Here is a 12,820-nt window from a genome sequence, read left to right on the forward strand (position 1 = left end):
TGGAAGGGGAAGCCCTTTGTCCTGCCAAGATTGAACCCTCAGTGAATGTGATTGTTGGGGGGAGGGTGGTAATGGGGAAAGGATGGGGAGGGGAACACCCATTGAGAAAGGGGGGAGGGGTTAGGGGAATGTTGGCCTGGAAACAATCAAAATGTAAATAAGAAATACCCAAGGTAATAAAGATGAAAAAAACAATTACTATAGTGAAATAATATTAATATGTAGAAGAGAGGCTAGGAGACTGTCTGACACAGGAAATCAACACCGATTTTTAATTATCCTCTTGCCAATGTCATAAAACTACACCAGTACAGACATTTCCAAATGATACTGAATTTCTTCAGTGGTGCCTTAAATTTCTATTATTTTGACTAGTACTTATTCCTTAAGGCCGTAAATTGATATTACAAATGGAAAATTATGTCAAAGGAAAAGTAAGCACTCGATTCCATGAATACCTGAGGTAAATCAGTTTATGACTTAACTTATCTCTAGTTCTAAGGCATATCTTAATTTTTCTGCATTTTTCAGTGCAAATCAGTGACTGGGTGCAGATTCATTACATTACTAGGGTTTTTCTGCAGAGGTCCACAAGTCAGACCCTAAACTTTGAAGGATATTGAAGTCAAATTTAAATTTAATTTAATTTAAATTTACTCTTCGTAAATTACATTTGCATATTTTAAGCCACATCTATATGGCAGTGACTTGCGAGCCTCTGTATAAACCAAGATTGTTTTAAATTTTTATCCGTGCTTTAACATGCCTATATATGTGTCTGTGTGGGGGTATATGCCTGCAAATGGAGGATCCTCAAAAGTCCAAAAGACATCATCAGATCCCCTGGATATGGATGGAGTTACAAGCAGTTGTGAACCACCTGGCATGGGTGCTTGGACATGAACACCTGCACCCTGTAGATGCCATGAGTCTTTAGCCTCTGGACAAAATCTCTACCACTGGAATCCAGTTTTGACTTGGATGAGCGAATAAGGGAACCTATGAGATGAAGAGAGGAAGGAGAAGGAAGAAAGACCTCTTCCAGGAAAGGCCTTCTAACCCTCTGGCTTCTCACCACTCTTTCCCTTTGTCCTAGATCTAAAATGTTCCTTTCATAATATCTGCATATGCATTTCCAAGATTGGGAAAGTTAAGCGCCAAGCTGGGCATTTCCTCATGAGACTTCTAGAGAAAAGAGGTCGTCTAGGAGGGGATCTAAAAATCAGTAGGAAAGAAAGTTCTGCATTCTTCTTGCCTACTGTATTCATTAGATTTTTGGATTTATTATTCTACAGTTTCTTTTGTTAATTTTTTACTTTGTGATTATAATTTAATTACAGCATTTCTCCCTTTCTTTTCTTCCCTCCAAATCCTTCCATAAAACCCTCCCCATACTTGTTCAAAGTTATGGCCTTGTTTATAATCTAATTGATATTACATTCATATGTGTACATACATGTTCCCAAAAATAACATGTTCGGTTCATATAATGGTATCTGGGATTTGTGTGTTTGGTTTGGGGTTTGGGGATTGTTAATTTTCTCCATCTTTCCTTCCCTTTATTTAACTTAACTCAAAATACAGTCATCTGGGAAAAGGGGTTCTCAACTGAGGGATTGCCTCCCTCAGGCTAGATGATAGGTATGATAGTTTGAATGAAAAATGGCCCCCATAAGCCCATAGAGAGTGGCACTATTAGGAGGTATGGCTTTGTTGGAATAGGTGTGACCTAGTTGGAGGCCACTGTATATGTCGCAGTGGAGGTGGGCTTTGAAGTCTCATATATGTTCAAGCCATGCCCAGTGACACAGTCTACTTCTGGGTCCTGCAGATCAAGATGTAGAACTCTCAGCTCCATCTACAACACTATGTCTGTCTGGATGCTGCCATGTTTCCCACCATTGATGATAATGGACTAAATCTCTGAAACTGTAAGCCAGCCTCTATTAAATGCTTTCCTTTATAAGAGTTGCCTTGGTCATGGTGTCTTTTCACAGCAATGAAACCCTAAGATAACAGGCAAGTCTACTGGGCATTTTCTTGATTGGTGACTGGCCTGGGTGGAGCTTTCCTACTGTAGGAAGTACCACCCTTGGGCAGGAAGTGATAGGTTATGTAAGAAAACAGGACAAACAAGCCATGGAAAAAAGTGAATAAGTAGACTTATTCACTCATGGACTCTGCTCTAGTTCCTGCCTCCAGGTTCCTGTCCTGACTTCCCTTTATGTTCCACTATAAGCTGTAAGAAGAAATTATCTCTTTCCTCCCCAAGTCGCATTTATCACAGCAGTAAAGAGCAAACCAGGACATGTTTTTACTGCTGCTGCTGCTGTTTTGTTTATTAAAAACGTATTGTTATACAGCATGTTTATATCTAGTCTTCACCATAGTAGTCATAAAAGTGTTACCTTGTAAACAATTTCTAGAACCATAACAAGTTTGCAAGCTAAAGGACAGCTTCATTACTATAATCCATTCATGCTATTCTCCAGTTAAATTTTACAAAAATAATATTAAAATTAATTCATGGGATTTATAAGACATAGCCTCCTTTTGATTTCCACTCTTGAATTCTCTTGCCCTGCTAGCTTTTATTAGAGTTTGAAAAAGGTCACATCCAAGGATATTCGCTTCTATTGATTGGAATTGAATAACCAGCAGGTGGTAAAGTTGAGTAAAGTTCACAGGATTGCAGAGCAGACACAACAAGACAGCAACACAAGGTGCAATGGATTTGCAGAACAACACGCACCTGTATGATTTCCCATGCCCTTTCTAGCTTTCTGTGAGCATTCTATTCATTGGCAATTAGTGGAATTTAGCATGAACTGTGTAAGATCTATTGAGGCTGAAGTCTTGTATTGAATTTCTTGGCTTGATTGGATAGCAGCAACAAAGTTTTCTATGCATTTTTTTAGGAAAAAAGTTTTCTATGCAAAAGTTATTTGCATTTTTGTAGGAAAATTATCCTGAACCTGCTCTCTTTCTCTCTGTCACTTTGTCTCTCTCTGTCACTCTCTCTGTGTCTCTCTCTCTGTGTCTCCTCTCGCTCTCGCTCTCGCTCTCGCTCTCGCTCTCGCTCTCGCTCTCTTTGTTTTTTATCCACTCCCAACACTTCCACCACAGAATAGTCCACTTAGGAAATTTTCTGAGGATTGAAAATACTTCAAGGGCATCTTAACATTTAACATTTATGATGAGAACTCTTCATTTTTAGTCTAAAAAATATGGCTAAAAATAACTAAACATGTAAGACTACAAAAAAAAAATCCATGTGCCTTGCCAGTTTAACCTTGCAGGAGAAAATATTTTATACACTGTGGATAGAGTCTTCTATCAATTGCAAATAAGGTGATCAATTTATAATTCTCCTAGACTGCAATGCATTTCCTAATGGTATTGATCAGAAATCTGTTTCTCTTGCCTTTATTTAGAAGCTCTTTAATTTACAAGCAGCAAAGGTTTTATTATTTGTATTTTATGGATGGCCAAACACTGTTTACAATGCGTTATTTTTACTTTTTTTCTGTGTTTTTGCCTATTTTGGTGTGGGTACCACATGTAGGTGTGGGTACCACATGCATGCTTGGTGCCCCTGGAGACCAGAAGATGGCGCTGGAATTCCTGAAACTAGAGTTACAGACAGGTATGAACTGCCACTGTGAGTGTTGAAAATGAAACGTGGGTCCTAAAGAAGAGCAGGCCCTAACCACTCCAGAATGTTCTTAACCACTGAGCAATCTATGTAGCCCCACAATGCCTATTTTTTGAAAGCATATTTAAATTTTGTTCCAAAAATAAATGAGCATTTCTTTTTTGTTGTTTTGTTTTGTTTCAAAAGGTCTCAGTCAAATTCTGGCTGATGTCAAAATTCCTAATTTTCTTGCCTCCTTTTCCCCAAGTGCCAAGATTGCAGACCTAATTGTGGCAGGTGCCACCATAAACCGCAAGAATTTCATGAAGGATAATTCTGCTCTCAAAAGTAGAAGAGTAGAAAGATATCTGAGTGTGTAGGCATTCTGAGTAGGAACACATGTTTGCCATTCAAGCCTGACAAGCTGGGTTCAGGCCCAGGATCTCACTGTAAGAAGATAAGCAACTGTATGGTGCAGACACACACACACACACATGCACACACACACATACACACACACATAATAATAATAATAATAATAATAATAATAATAATAATAATAAATTTATAATTTTAAGATTAGATAAGAGTTACTAAATAAAACAACTTACTGAATTTTTATTGGTGATTTCTTCTATTCTGCTGAAGATATTCTTCAAAAATCACTGAAATATAACTGCTTTAAATATTTAGGAAGCTTTGAAATGAGCATGTTTTGTTACTGATGATTTTATAGATTCACCCTAGATAACCAGTCCGATATAAATTGCATTAAAAAAATGGAATCCTGTGTCCAAAAATAGCTTTTAAAATTGTCCAATTTGTTGAAAATGTGAAGATCATACTTAGTAAAAATGAAACTCTCTACTAAGACCCTAAGTGAGGACTTGGTCATCTCTTTACCTTCCTAGACAGTGGTGCCTACAATAGCTACACTCATATCACAGAACACAAAGCTTAGGCTCTTCCACATGCGTGATTAAATTTGGGAAGTGGGTCAAGTTATGGTGACTTGAAAAATGGGGCTCAGTAAAAGCACCGGGGTTGGAGTCATGTGCTTTGGCTTCATCACTACAGAGCTCAACAATCTTGTGAGATAAACAACAGAATCTCTTGACCTATTATCCTACAAGCTCTAAACGGAAGCACTGGACTTAATGAGCTATGCAGGCTGTGACACTCCAATTCCTTTTCTGGAATTAGCCACGTGTCTTTGCTCAATTTACCTTCGTCTATCACTTTCTTTGTAAAAATGGATCACCAGGCAATAGTTGCAATAAAATAAAGATAAATAATAATTTTAATTTAAAAATCTCAAGTTATACTTTTCCTTTTATTCACTTACGTTGCCATTAGGTATGAAACAAGAGGAGAAACAGTGAGACTGGGCAGGAGGGTCATGGAAACACATGGTTAGGTAGAAGCACTTGAAATTTGGGTTTTGGTACACAAGGAAAATTGATCATGTGTTCTTGTCACGCAAGAACCTACATTGTAGGACAGAATTAATTCCCACAAGGTATTCTCCATACACATGCTAAAAGCAAATACATGTACACAGACACACACACACACACACACAGAGAGAGAGAGAGAGAGAGAGAGAGAGAGAGAGAGAGAGAGAGAGGACTATGAAAACATTAAAAATAAGCTAGTTAAATTATCTCCAAAGAGAGACCAGTGAGATGAGATGATGAGTGAAGAAACTTCCACTAAATTTAATTATCTGACTTCAATCCTAAAACCTACATAGTAGAAAGAGAGATTCCTAACTCCCACAAGTTATCCTCTATTCTCTACATAGACACCATGGCTTCTAAGCTTCCATAATCGCGTGCGCGCGCACACACACACACACACACACACACACACACACACACACACGACAATTCTGAAAAGGATGATGATAAATATAAAAAAATAATCTCCAAGGTTTAGCATATAATGATGTTTAAGGGAAAAGTATACATAAAAGAAGCTTTTGTAGCTGGGTACAACTATCTTATAAAGATAATAAAAAATCTTATAAAAATCTTATAAAAATTCTTAGATATGAACTACTATTCATTTATAAAAAACTTTTTCATAGACCAAAATTTGGTATACTATCCTAATTTTGTGTGTGTGTGTGTGTGTGTGTGTGATATTTGTGTCAGTTTTTTATTGCTGTGACATAAGAAGAAATATATAAGGAAACTTACTGAATGGTAAAAAGATTAATTTTAGCTCACAGTTCCAGATTGTTGAATCCAGAGTTGACTAATTCTGTTACTTTTATTATTGTTGTGGCAGTCCAAATGAAGATGGTTATCATAAGCTCATATATTTGAATATTTGATTCCTAGTTGGTTTGATATCCTAGGCTGCTTAGGAAAGATTAGGCTCTATCATCTTTGTGGAATTGTGTCACTAGCGGGAGGCCTTTAAGGTTTCCGAAGCGCACACAAGGCCCAGTCTCCTGATTGCCTCCCATCTGAAGATCAGATAGAAGTTCTCAACTACTGCTTTAGTGCCGTGCCTGATGCTATGCTCCCCATCACAAGAATGATGGACCTGCCCCTAAAGCTGTAAGCAAACCCCCAATCAAATGCTTTGTTTGAATCCACCTTGTTTGTATATCATAAAAGTGGTAGAATGGTAACTGGAGGAAGGTCTGATTCACATTGCCTAACACCTAGGTCAGAGGTAAGGCAAGAAAGTATCAAGATGTACCTACCCTAAAAGAGTCATCTCCAGTGACCTTCTCTTCCACCAGGCGCATCTCTAGCTTTCACCACCTCTTACTAATGTTACAAAATTATTAATTCATCAATAGACTATTCTCTAATGGAATCAGACTCCCATGAACCAAAAACTTCAGAAATTCCAAAGTCTCTATCATGCTCACCAAACCTTTATTCACTGCATGAACCTTTGAAGGATATTTTGCAATCAGGCTTATAGCCTTTAGGAATTCCATTAATCCCCTAAGCACAAGGAGTGACGGGTAGCATTTTTTAAATTTTATTATGTATATAGGACCACATAGAAGGGTTGTGCATGAGAGTGTCTGGAGAGGCCAGAAGAGAACATCAAGTACCCTGGAGCTCTGCTTAACTTGGGTGCTAGGAACTGAGCTCTGGTTCTTTGGAAAATCATGTGTGTTCTTAACTGCCAAGCCATCTCTCCAGCCCCATGGTTGACATTCTTAGAACACTCTCAAAATGAATTCTACTTCTAGCACTAGCTTTTTCATGATGGTTAAAATTAGAGACTAAGGAAGCATATTTAGGAGTTGGAGATTGATCAGTGGCTAAGGGCACTGGCTGCTCTTCCAGAGATCCAGAGGTCCAGAGGTCCAGAGTTCAATTCCCAGAAACCACATGGTGGCTCACAACCATCTATAATGAGAGCTGATGCACTCTTCTGGCATGCAAGTGTAAATGCAGATAGGACATTCATATACATAGAAATAAATTTTAAAAATTAAAAGAAGAATGTTTAAAAAAAAAAGCTTGTTCAAAGATAACCAAATGTTGATTTTTGCATCAGTTAATTTGCCACTGCAAACAGATGACTAAGCGTAGTAGTTACTCGTCACCATTACTCACAGAAAAATGAGCATGTTTTGGTCCCATGCATATGTCTAAAACTCTACAATATGAAAAGGATACAATCCTATAATGTTGGGGATTTGGCCCAACATATGGTTGCCATCTTTCTTAGTCAGGGTTTTACTGCTGTGAACAGACACCATGACCAAGGCAAGTCTTATAAAGGGCAACATTTAATTGGGGTTGGCTTACAGGTTCAGAGGTTCAGTCCATTATCATCAAGGCAGGATCTAGGGAGGCAATGGTGCAGGCAGAGCTGAGAGTTCTACATCTTCATCTGAAGGTTGCTAGTGGAAGACTGACTTCCAGACAGCTAGGGTGAGGGTCTTAAACCCATGCCCACAATGACACACCTACTCCAACAAGGCCACAGCACCTAATAGTGCCACTCCCTGGGCCGAGCATATACAAACCATCACACAGTCTACTCATTAAATTGGTCACTAGTGTGAAAGAAAACTTGGATTTGCCTTGCATAATAAGCACACACAAAACCAAGCCAAAGCAAAATTGGAGTACTAATTGTGAGTCACATACATGTTCACTTCCTGAAGTAGCAAATCTCCCTCTTTTCTTAATATATTTAAAACTATTTACAAAATATTCAAGTAAGCTGTCTTTTACTCTTGATTTCTTTTTCAATGTGTGGAATTTTCTTTAGAGTGCCAGGCATTAATCTCTGATTGGATGCCAGATTTCGGATTGTTGTGGTTCATGTGAAAAATATTTATATTAAAATTAAATCAAATTAGAGGTAAATCTGAGTATATAGTATCTGGTATATAATATAAATATAATGTATATTATAAATTGTATATAGTCTGGTGCTTATGTTAAGTGTTCTAAATTGATCATATTTTAATTTGGGGAAATATTTGCTCTTTATATTCACTGGTCTCAGCTCTTGCACAATCTTGAAAGCCTGAAGTGTCTTGGACTGATTATAAATGCTCATCATAGTCATGACTTAAATACAGATTTTTATGGTTTATTTTTTAACTGACTTTGTTTCAGCCTACATAAAATTACAACCTAGTTATTGCATAAACATTGCATCTATCATGGTAGGGCTGGAGTCCTAGAATGCTGCATCCTTATAATAACTCCTTCTTATTTTGATAAAATAATGAAAAAGGGTGTGTTAAATATTTGTTTTTCTCTTCTATATTCTTGATATCATGGGATAGTTTTGATTCACTGAAAGTGGACAGACTACCTTCCAAGCCCAATCAGATTTCAAGAATAGAAAATGGCTGACACAGAAACATGTTATCTTTGGCAACACAAACAATTCAGAGCTCATAACCCCCAATTATATCCTTTAGCTCTCAAATACCAAACCAACATTCTGCTTCTGCAAGTCATACCAGTGTTACTTAGGCCAACATTCGCCTTCCTTAAGTCACCAAGTGTTGGCCCAGGCCAACATTCCTCCTCCCTAACTCACCTCAGTATTATTCTCAGACAATATTATCATGTCCAAGGGTATTGACTTGCTTCTCTATTGCTGTAATAACAATATTCTGACCAAGAGTCAGTTGGGGAAGAGAAGGTTTATTTGGTTTACATGTTACAATTTATTACTGAGGAAAGCCAAAGCAAAAACCAATTCCTAGAGTACAGAGGAACATTGTTCACCAGCTTGCTTCTGGGCTCAGGTTCATGAACCTTACTTATGCAACTCAAGGGTAATTATCTAGTGGTGGCTCTGACTACAATGTGCTGAACACTCCTTCATCAGTAAGCAATCAAGAAAATTTTCCCAAAAATAAACCCACAGACCAATCTGACGGAGGTAGAGGTAATCCCTCAGTCAAGGTTATCTTTCTTCTCAGGTGTCTACAGTTTATGTCCAGTTGATAAGAGTTAAGCAACACCTCAAGCCATGTCAAAGTTACCCATGGTAACATTCCCCTTCCCTAGGTCTCAACAGACTAGATCATTCCTATAGGTCACAGCTTGCACATGTTTTCCATACTTAGGATTTCCAGTGTCATGTATATTCAGCTCCCTCACAGATTCCTACTCATAAAAAAAAATCATAGTAAACCTCTGAGTCATGTTTCCTATTGCCTTTATCTACCTCTTGGTCAATTCTGGCTTCCACATATGACCTCCTACTGCTAACTATGAGTGACAAAAGTATTTTCCAGGCAATCATCCCTGTATCTGTTGTCTTTCTGTATCTGCATTAAAAACTAAACTTCAGGTACACTTCATGATAGAGCAATGTTCAGTCAACCTGAGAGACAAAGACAGAGAGACTATGACAAGCCAGTTCATGCAGCAAAGAAGGTGGAATTTACAATCAGATGGGGTCAACAATCAGTCCAATTTGGCTGAGAGCCAAGGGAGTCAAACATCCCAGGCTGTCTTTAGGAGGAATAAAGATGCTGCCACTCAAGCAGTGAAGCAATCGGAGAAAGAGAAATTCCTTGCTCCTCTGCCTTTTGTTTTGGTGAGTCCCTGTACAGACACTCAGACTGACTAGAGGCCTATAGGCACGGGGGGTGGGGGGGAAGGACTGACCTCACAGAGTGTCCAGATTCGAGGGTGTCCTCATTCACAAACATCCTCACAGCATATCCAAAAGCAACCATTCAACATGGCCCAGTCAAACTGACAGGTTAACTAACCATCAACACAGAGAAAAGGGTTTTTGTATTCTACTGTGGCAACAGGAAACACCTGAAAAGAGGCAGATCAAGAGGTCACAGGAAAGTTAAAGCTTTCCTAAACAAAGCCAGTTGCATAGGTTTGCCAGAATATCACCAGTTGCTACACATATTTTGGAATTTCAACTAGTGACATTTAGAGTTAAATAGCAATAACTCTATATTTAATAATAACTTAGAATGTGCAAATTGAAGCATTTACAATTGTAGGTAGAGAACCTATTAAAATTTGTATACAAGTGCAAGACCCAATGCCACTACATGATAGATGACTCAGAAGCATATTTTGATGAATATTGAAGTAAATTCATTAAAGAAGCAAAAGCTTTTTGAGACTTGAGGAAGGGCTTTCCCCCCTTAGAACACAGGCCCATTATTCTAATGGAGGCAATAGCAGCAGGGGGCTGGGAGAAAAAGTTAAATCAAACTATAAGTGCAAAACACAGTTTTTCCACCACAGACATTTAGCTACCTAATTATCTCTCAGTTGTATCAGTTGTTGAAGGCTTGAAGAAAGCAGCCATGTAAACTAAATGAACCAACTTGCAGATGGAGTCATGATATGAGTTCCTGCCAAATACGCCACAGGTATTTTGTCAATTCTGGGTATTATAAGAAAGAATAATATGCCTTACTACTAAGAACTTTCCAGTCCTAGTGAACAGCAATCACTCCTTTCCAATTTTAATTTGTCAAGTCAAAGAAGAACAACAATGAAGACCATCTGAGGAGAAATCAAATTAATTGATTGGACGTATTGGAAGTTTTTGATGCACCAGCAACTCATTTGTATATTGATTTGCTCATTCACTAGTAAACATTTACAGAGCAAGTTCTATGCCAACCACTCTGCTGAGTTCAAGGGAAAAAATTACATACAGAGTAAGCATATTCTTTTTAAAATCAGAGTGTAGTGAAGCAAAAAGACCTGAGAAATGCAAAGTCATAAGAATAAGCTAGAATAATAAAAACATACAGTAAGGAAAACCCCATGAAGGAGAAGAATCTGAAGAGCGGGTAGGCATAGTCTTTATCAGCATGGAAGGCTGGTCCTAGAAGTGATTTACTGTCATCTTCAAAAGACATTTTATAGTTCATAAGTATATGCTTTTTTGGAAGTTTTGTTGGGGAAATCCATTCAATATAACTGTTCTTCTTCCTGCCATTCCTTCATTCTAGATTTTTCCCCTGTTTGCTGGAGTACCATTTAATATTTTACTTAACACTGAAGAGTTTGAAAGACTTACATCTAACATTTTATAGGGAAAGGAGATGTTATAAAGTATTCGCTCTATGTATATGTGTATTATCAAGGCATCCTAGTACTACTATCAGGGACAAATGCTGGGGAGATGATTTTTCTATCCTAATAAAGGTCTCTCCTTTGGTATTGCATGCCATATTATACATGACTTATCTAGATAGTAAGATACATTAGTATTTCTACGGTGTGTTAGCTTTGTATTACTATGTATGTAACCAATAATTTTAGTAACAAGAATAATAAAATGTCCCATAATTTAATACACATTTAGAGGATTACATAATTTTACCCAGAAGAGTTTACGCGGTATGAAATATGCTGTCTTTAGTACAGGATGTACATTATGAAAATATGGTTTTGATTACTCTAACTTAAGGATCTTGTCTTTCACACCAATGAACTAGTAATAATTGAAGTCACTATATGTATATTCACATGTATGTATGTATATATTTAATGAAAATATTTATGTAGTCACTCAGCAGAATGGCTGGTATATATTTCACTGCTTCCACTTTATTTCACATATGCCCATTAAATATTTACAGCAATTTTTGAAATATTCACTCTCTCTCTCTCTCTCTCTCTCTCTTTCAGTCTCTCTCTCTTTCAGTCTCTCTCTCTCTCTCTGTGTGTGTGTGTGTGTGTGTGTTTTTGTGTGTGTTTATAGAGCAAACAGGCAAACACAACCCAGAGTAAAAACAAATAATGAGGAGAAATTATTTTTATCTTCTCACAGAAGTCTTCAAAGGCAGCAATCTAATATCCACTACCCAATGGGAGAACTGATCTCCAGGTTTCGATGACAAGGCTTGCATTATTGTGTTAAAGGCATTTTAGAATGCTTAGATCAAGATTCAATATTAAGTTTTATCAAGTGTGCTTGGTATTAATAAACTAACTTGTATTTCCTTTGATTTGCAGATGAACTGAATTGTGTGTTTCTGACTTGTGCTTGCCCATTACACACGCTCTTTTAACTCCATCGCATTATTTTATTGGTAAGAATCTAGACTCTTGAGAGGAATTGAGCTTTGGCTTGCTCTTTGTCCTTTCTATGGCCTTGGTTTTAATAAGCTGCCCTTGTGTCAGCCGTCCTTATATGACGCCCCATCAGCTGGAGTGGAATCAGAGCTCACACTTGAGTAGGCATGACTCAAACCAGACGGTGCACCCTCACTTGTCAGCCTCTCGGGAAGACTTTCCACCATCAGATTACAGAAGCCTCCTTCAAATTGGGCAGTTTCTTTTGTGTGTGTGTGTGTGTGTGTGTGTGTGTGTGTGTGTGTGTGTGTGTGTGTTTATAACACTGGCAGTTCTGAAGCATGGAGGCAATTATGTGAAGAAGTGTCCTTGAATAGTTGAACGTGTGCTTCTGGTTTTCCTTCACCACCAGACTTGGACATCTTGACCCAATAATGCACATCAGTATCTGTTCCTCAGTGAATCTCATCAGAGACTCCCAGTTCCCATCAGCCTCTGGTGAGGATATTAGTTTTCTGATGACTGTAATTTGTTTTCTTCACTGCATAGTTATATATTTTTTTCTTTTTACGAGGAAGTAATTTATGGGAAGCTGCTTGGGGACTATATAAATACATGTTCCTCATTAAAATTCTTCGTCCCTAGAACCTACTAATTATTATTGACTAAA

Source organism: Rattus norvegicus, chromosome 20 (assembly GCF_036323735.1).
Source record: "Rattus norvegicus strain BN/NHsdMcwi chromosome 20, GRCr8, whole genome shotgun sequence".
NCBI lineage: Eukaryota > Metazoa > Chordata > Mammalia > Rodentia > Muridae > Rattus > Rattus norvegicus.